Source organism: Ailuropoda melanoleuca, chromosome 5, assembly GCF_002007445.2.
Source record: "Ailuropoda melanoleuca isolate Jingjing chromosome 5, ASM200744v2, whole genome shotgun sequence".
NCBI classification, from domain to species: domain Eukaryota; kingdom Metazoa; phylum Chordata; class Mammalia; order Carnivora; family Ursidae; genus Ailuropoda; species Ailuropoda melanoleuca.
Genome location: NC_048222.1, coordinates 128,746,719 through 128,755,094, shown reverse-complemented (window position 1 = coordinate 128,755,094; position 8,376 = coordinate 128,746,719). Strand labels below are relative to the sequence as shown.

At 37.2% G+C, this 8,376-nt stretch overlaps 1 non-coding gene across 1 annotated transcript; it reads right to left on the bottom strand.

Annotated features, from left to right (window-relative positions):
* Positions 1-5,370: 5,370 nt before the first annotated feature.
* LOC117802541 lies at positions 5,371-5,479 on the bottom strand. The gene has a single exon (XR_004625910.1). It is a non-coding gene; the product is annotated as a U6 spliceosomal RNA (small nuclear RNA).
* Positions 5,480-8,376: the final 2,897 nt, after the last annotated feature.

Genomic DNA, 8,376 nt, shown 5'->3' with positions numbered 1-8,376 from the left:
CAAGGCCTGGCCATTCAAGGCAGTCTTGTTTCAACTCCTGGTCCAATTTTGTCCCATGAATGTTGAACTTCCCAAAGGATGTTTGGAGTGGTTGTTGAGCAAACTTCCTGGCAGCCACAGAGGCATTGGATTCTGTAAATTCCACTTACAGCCTGCCCTCACTGATGCTGCCTCGACTGGTCCTGACTCCCCTGTATCATTAGCCACTGCCAGTGATGCAGGCGTTGTTTTCCTTTTACTCATTGGCACCCAAATCCATGGGGTGGTGAAGGTTAGCAGCCTTTTTTATTACTAAGAAACTGGTCTGCCCTGTGTTCGCAGAAACAAAATGAATCATGGTTAGAAATATCTGTCTCTGGGATGTCTAGGTGGCTCAGTCATTTGGGTATCCAACTCTTGATTTTGGCTCAGGTCATGATCTCAGCGTCGTGGGATTGGGCCCCACACTGGGTTCTACGCTGGTGGAGCCTGCTTGAGATTCTCTCCTTCCCCCTGCCCCTCCCCCTCCTCACACTCATGCTCACTCTCTCTCTCTCTCTCAAAAAGAAAAAAAAAAAAAAAGAAATACCCATCTCCCCCCTCCCTTGCTATGATGGCCATCAATTAAACCATCTAAATATGGAAAAAATCTCTCCAATTTGTAAAACCCTAAAAAGAAAGACTGATTTTGAAACTTTCCTTAATTATGCCAGTATTTAACAATAAACTTTGTAGTGTGGAAATCTCAGCTCACTGCCCCATATATTCATTGACTTTCTTTTTGCATCAAGAGAAAAATGTGTTTAAACTTTCTTTAATAATGCCAAGGCTTAACAAAAAATATATATAATCTAAACATCAAGAATTACCACTCAATATATTTACTGATTATATTTTTAAAGATTAAAAGATTCAGTTATAAGTAGAGAATGATGTTATTAGAGTTAAATGTTACTTTATGCAAATGTGTGAAATTGCTACTCCTAGGTTGATAGGAATCTTCTATGTTAGCGTGTCACCAGTTTGTGGGGTGAGTGGGAAGAATAGAAACTTCTGTCTCCCTCCTGCTACTTCATCAATTCCCATCTCAATGCTGGCCTCTCTTGGCCCCTTTCCTCATCCATCCCAGGAGAGGAGGTGGACTTTGGGGAAGATTGTTTCAAAAGTGGTCTCAATATTTTCTCTCTCCCCAGGCCCTTTACAGTGTGACTTAGCCATTTCTCCCATCCAGCGGTGGAATTAATTTCTCCACCCCTTCAATCTTAGCTGGTTTTAGGATTTGCTTTCACCAACAGAGTGCAGTGCAAGTGATGGGTTGTGGTTTCCGAACCTCTCAGCCTTGAGTGGCCTTGCAGCTTCTGCTCTCGCCCCTTGTATGCTGCCACTGCATAAAGAAGCCCATTAACAAAGAGAGAGCATATGAGAAGAGGGCTCAACCAACAGCCAAAGCCAACCACCAGCTGTGCAACAGAGCTCACCTTAGACCACCCAGCCCCAGTTGAGCTGCCAATGACGGCAGCTACACGTGTGACTCAGCCAAGACCAGCAGAAAGACCTTCCACTGGGTCCGATGCAAAGTGATGTCCCATGGTATTTTTTAATTGAGATATAATTTACAGATAACATTGTGTAAATTTAAGGTGTACACTGTGTTGATTTAATACATTCATATATTGCAATATGAGTATTGCCACAGCTTAAGTTAATATGTCTATAATGTCACAAAATTATCACTTCTTTTTTGTGGTGAGAACATTTAAGAGTTTCTGGGCAATTTTGAAGCATATAACATGGGAGTGTTGACTCTAGTCATTATGCTGTGCATTAAATCCCCAGAACTTACTCATTTTCTAACTGCAAGTTTGTGTCCTTTAACTACATCTCCCCAATTTCTCTACCCACCAGCTCCTGATAACTATCATTCTACTCTGTTTCTATGAGTTTGGCTTTTTTAGATTCCACATTTGGTGATATCATACAATATTTGTCTTTCTCTGTCTGGCTTATTTCACCAAGTGCAAAGTCCATCCATGTTTTTGCAAATGGCAGGATTTCCTTCTTTCCCATGGCTGAATAATATTCCATTGTATATGTATACCACAACTTCTCCATCCATTCATGTATTGAGAGACACTTAGATTGCATCCATATTTTGGCTATTGTGAATAATGCTGCAACGAACGTGGAAGTACAAATATCTTTTCAATATGCTGTTTTCATTTCCCTTGGATATATGTCCAGAAGTGGGATTGCTGGATTATATGATAGCTGTATTTTTAATTTTTTTAGGAAACTCCCCACTGTTTTACATAGTGGCTACACCAATTTACATTCCCATCAATGGTACATAGGTCTGCCTTTTCTCCATCCTCATCAACACTTGTTATCTCTTGCCTTCTAGATGATAGCCATTCTCACAGATGTGAAGTGACACCTTATTGTGGTTTGTATTTGCATTTCCCTGATGACTAGTAATGTTGAGCATCTTTTTATGTATGTGTTGGCCATTTGGATATCTTTTTTGGAAAAATGTCTATTCATTTCTCTGCCCATTTTTAATTGGTTTGTTGGTTTTGTTGTTAAGTTGTATGAGTTCTTTATATATTTTGGATATTAATCATTTGCAAATATTTTCTCCTCTTCCAAAGGTTAACTTTTCATCTTGTTGATTGTTTTTTGTTTGTTTGTTTGCTGTGCAAAAGATTTTTAGTTTGATGCAGTCCTACTTATTGATTTTTGCTTTTGTTGCTTGGGCTTTTCATGTCATATCCAAAAAATTGTTGTCAAGACCAATGTCAAGGAGCTTCTTCCCAGTGTTTTCTTCTAGGAGTTTTAAAGCATAAGGTCTTATGTTTAAGTCTTTAATCCCTTTCAAGTTAATTGTTATGAGTGGTGGATAATAGGGATCCAGTTTTATTTTTCTGCATGTTATTATCCAATTTTCTTAGCACCATTTGTTGAGGGAAATATTCTGTCCCTATTGAGTGTTCCTGGTTTCCATGTCAACTATTGGTTGACAGTATATGTGGGGGTTTATTTCTGGGCTCTCTATTTTGTTCCATTGGTCTATGTTTCTATTTTTATGCCAGTATCATGCTGTTTTAATTACTACAGCTTTGTAGTATAGTTTGAATTCAGGAAGTGCGATGACTCCAGCTTTGTTCTTCTTTCTCAAGATTCTTTGGCTATTTGAATCTATTCTAGTTTAATACAAATTTTAGGATTGTTTTTCCTATTTCTGTGAAAAATGCCATTAGAATTTTGATAGGGATTGCACTGAATCTATAGATGACTTTGGGTAGTATAGACATTTTAATGATATTAATTCTGCTTATCCACAAACACAAGATCTTTCCATGTGTGTCTTCTTCAATTTCTTTCATCTAAGTTTTGTAGTTTTCATTGTACTGGTCTTTTACTTCCTTGGTTAACTTTATTCCTAAGTATTTTATTATTTTTGAAGCTATTGTGAATGGGATAGTTTTCTTTTTTTCTTTTTTAGACATTTTGTAATTAACGTATAAAAACACAATTGATTTCTGTATGTTAATTTTATATCCTGAAACTTGATTGAATTCATTGATTAGTTCTGGCATTTTTGGTTGAGTTTTTAGGGTTTCTTACACACAAGATTGTATCTTCTGCAAATAATGACAATTTTACTTCTTCCTTTCCTATTTGGATGCTTTTATCTCTATAACTTGCCTGATTACTCTAGGGAAGACTTCCAGCACTATTTTTAAATGGGGGTGGTGAGGATGGGCACCCTGGTCTTTTTCCTGATCTTAGAGAAAAAGCTTTCAGTTTTCCACCATTGAGTATAATGTTAGCTGTGGGCTTGTCACATATGGCTTTTATGATGTTAAAATGTGTTTCATCTATACCCTATTTGTTGAAGGTTTTTTTCATGAAAAGATGTTGTATGTTGTCAGATGCGTTTTCTGCATCTATTGAAATGATCACACAGCTTTTATCTTTTATCCTATTAATGCAGTGTATCACATTTATTGATCTGTGTATGTTGAAACATCCTTGCATCCCAGGAATAGAACACTTAATGTGTTGTTGAATTCAGTTCAATAATATTTTGTTGAGAGTTTTGGCAATTATATTCATTAGGGACACTGTTCTATAGGGTTTTGTTGTTATTGTTTTTGTGTGTAGTATACTTATCTGGCTTTTGGTATTAGGGTAATGCTGGCCTCATAAAATGAAGATGAATGAAAGTGTTTCCTCCTGTTCAATTTTTTTGGAAGAGTTTGAGAAGGATTGTTAGTTATTCTCTTAATATTTGGTAGATCTTACCAGTGAAGCTATCTGCTCCTGGGCTTTCTTGTGTTGGGAGGTTTTTGATTACCGATCAATCTTCTTACTTATTGATTTATTAAGATTTCCTATTTCTTCCTGATTCAGTCTTGGTACGTTGTATGTCTCTAGGAATTTATCCATTTCTTCTGGTTTTTCTAATCTTTTGGTCTATAATTGCTCATCGTAGTCACTTATGATGCTATTTATTTCTGTAATACCGGTTATAATGTCTCCTGTTTCATTTCTGATTTTATTTGAGTTTCTCTTTTTTTTTCCTCTTAGTTGGTCTAGCTAAAGGTTTCCTGATGTTGTTTAACTTCTTAAAAAAAACAGCTTAGTTTGATTGGTCTTTTCTAGTGTTTTTCTGGTCTATATTTTATTTGTTTCTGCTCTAATCTTTGTTATTACCTTCCTTCTCCAACTTGGGCTTAGTTCGTTCTTCTTTTTCTAGTTCCTGGGGGTATAAAGTTACGTTGTTTGAGATCTTTCTATTTTCTTAGCATATGCATCGATTGCTATAAACTTTCCTCTCAAAACTGCTTGTGCAGTATCCCATGTGTTTCCATTTTCATTTGTTTTGACATTTTTTAAATATACTTTTTATTTCTTCTTTGACCCATGGATCTTTCAGGAGTGTTGTTTAGTTTCCACGTGCTTGGTAAATTTCCAGCTTTCCTCTTGTTGTTGATTTCTAGTTATACTCTTGTGGTTGGAAAAGATACTTTCTATGATTTCAGTCTTCTTAATTTACTAAGACATGCTTTGTGGCCTACCATATCATCTATCCTGGAGAATGTTCTGTGTGCACCTGAGAAGAATGTGTATTCTGCTGCTGATCTTCTGTATATGTCTGTTAGGTCCTTTTGGTCCAACGTATGGTTTAAGTTCAACGTTTTCTTTTTGATATTCTCTCTAGATGATCTATCCATTGTTGAAAGTAGGGTATTGAAGTCTCCTACTATTATTGTACTATTGTCAACTTCTCCCTTCAGAATTGTTACTATTTGCCTAATATATTTAGGTGCTCTTATGTTGGGTACATATATTTACAATTCTTGTATCTTCTTGATGAATTGACCCCTTAACAATATGGAATGTTTCATGAATTTGTATGTCATCCTTGTGCAGCGGCCATGCTAATCTTTTCTGTATTGTTCCAATTTTAGTTTATGTGTTACTGAAGCAGGAACAACCCATGGTATTGTAAACAGATAAAACTGATGTTATTTTAAAGCCACTAAGTTTTCAGGTGAATTTTAAACAGCAATAAATACTTGATAAAGACTTAATCTGATTGATGAGTCAAGAAAGAGAGGTTGAGGATGCACAGCCCAACCTCTTTCTCATTCTTCTTTTGGGAATAAGCAGTCCACTGAGAATCCATGTTCTCTTTTGGTCATCCAGGCCATAAGCCTTACAGGACTGAAATACACGGATATATATTTTTTCCAAATGCTAATGAGCTTGGATTTTAAAGTTAGTATTTGGCTGAAATCAAGGCCAAGACCAAATACTGCCATGAGAGAAAGGAGTAGGAATCAAGAATATATCTGATAATAATTTTAAAAATTAGTATAATAATTTAGGAGTCACAAATTGAAAGATGCTTAGTGAAATGAAAATATTTTAAATATTTTTTCTAACAATATATCCCATTTTCCTTTCTCTTTACATTTTTATGATGTCAAAATTAAAAGTAATTTATCAAGATTTTGAATTTTTTCCATTGCATAAAATTTTAAGGTGGTAAAAACTGTAATTTAATTCATCCTCACAAGATGTGAAAAATTCTCAGATAGGACCTTTTATTGAAAACNAGGGGAGGAGCCCGATGTGGGGCTCGATCCCGTAATGCCGGGATCACGCCCTGAGCCGAAGGCAGACGCTTTAACCGCTATGCCACCCAGGCGCCCCGGCCTTGACACATTTCTGTTACTCATTTTTATGTGAATTTAGTTTTCCTGATTATCAGAAGGATATTTGTTTTAACAACTCCAGTGTTTCTGTGCAGTGTTAAAATGTTTTTTTAATTTTTAAGGTGATTTTTCTGAGTTGTTTTTGGTTTTGTTTTTTTTGCTCTATTTGTCCGCCCCACTTTCCTTCATCTATGTTGTTCCTTCCCAATTAATTTTGATTTAGCCCCTCCTATTTTGCCTGAGTATGAGCCCCTTGGAGGGTGGGAAGGTGATGCTGCTAAGCTGTCAGCTGGCTTACTGCAAGGCCCCTTGCCTCATCTGCTAATCTAGGGACAGATCCCTCTCATTCCTGCTGGTGCTTTCACTGGCCACTATGCCTCCCCATGACTGGCCATTTTGGGGCCTCCTACTGTCATGTTGGCAGTCATCCCATGGCTTCTCTATGCTTTCTCCTAAACAGATGCTTATAATGCATTGGTCTTATGGCTCTTGCTGGTTTGCATTTTGGGGTTCCTGAAGTACCTTGTCACCTATTTTTCTTGTAAATGCTGCCCGTTGTTTTGTTGTTGTTGTTTTTCATTTCACTGTCTTTTTTATGTTGAAATTTGGGAAGATCTAAAAGCTACACCTCTTCAGCCCCTGCCATCTTAGCAGAATTTGATAAGAGGGGTTTTATCATAAGTGCAATCTTGACTGCCCATAATTTGAAGGTGAATATTCAGATATTTATTTAGATTAATGATAAATCGAAATGACATTCTCTTGTTCACATCTCTTGTTTGTGTTACAGACACTGTTAACACTGATTAGCTGTGACGGTTACCTATACTATCACATGATCTCTGATTACCCACAAGTTTGAAGATGTGAGAAATGCTGTGACAGTAGGCATCTGTCATTTGTACCTCCTGGCAAAATAATTAGGGATAAGGCCAAACTTAGGTGCATCCTTATATCTCAGTGATGTATCTGTGATCTGGCTGCCCTGGCACCAGATGGGTACGTTGAATCCTGGGCTGCAGTATTATGAAACCCACATGCACATAGATAGAAGTCATGTTCTCTAGCCCAGCCCCTACCAGGTTAAAAAAAAAAAAATTTAAAGTTTACCTCCAAATGCTAACCAACTCCTTTATATCACTTTTTGATTACTTCAGAACTTGGACAGGAAGAGATTTTCCCTTTATTATATGAAAAATAAACTAGGAGTAAAATATTAGAGAGCACTTTAGCACATGCATCCTTAACACGTGGAGATTGAGACATCTGGCAGGTCTGAGGAGGATAACTTTAAGTTTTGGTGGCTCTTACTAAGTGTTGCGGGTTGCATTGTGCCCCCCAAATAAGATATGTTAAAGTCCTGACCCTCAGTACCTCAGAATGTGACCTTATTTGGAAATAGGATAGTTGTAGATGTAATTTTTAACTAATTACATGAGGTCATACTTGAATTGAGTGGAGCCCTACTCCAGTGGGGGCTGATGTCCTTATGAGAACATGGCCATGAAGACTGAGAGAGAATGCCACGTGACAACAAAGGCAGAGATTGGAGTTATGTAGCTGCAACACAAAGATTGCCTACAAACCACCAGAAGCTCAGAAGAGGCAAAGGATTCCCTTACAGGTTTCAAAGGGAATGCAGGCCTGCTAACACCGATTTCAGACTTCTAGACTCCACAACTGTGGGACAATAACTTTTGTTGTGTTAAGCCATCCAGTTTATTGTGTTATGGCCCCCTAGGCAAAGAATACTCTAAAGGCTCATGGGGGCTTCTTATCTTGGTGGTCTGTAGCCTGTATCGAGCAATGCAGCTGGTTTTGTAGTCATGAAAAGACATCATAAGAATCTCACTAAGTCTGGTGAACACAGAGCTCAACACCCCAAAATTTGGAAGTATGGAAAGTTGACTAACATCTCTTGCAGAGGATCTTTTTCCTTTAATTGAATATTGGCCTTAGCCACACCAACTAAGAAAAGGCTCGTTAGGCTCTAGTTCAGTGTCAAATTACAGTAGTCTGTTACTTGCAATAGAAAATTTACTAAGTCATATGATGTAAATGAGCTTGAGGACAATGTTGGGCAACTATAAATTTAAAAAATCTCCTGCCAACCAAGAGAAATTCTCCATAAAAGTAGAAGGGAAAAAACAATACTATATTGAATAAGGGTTAA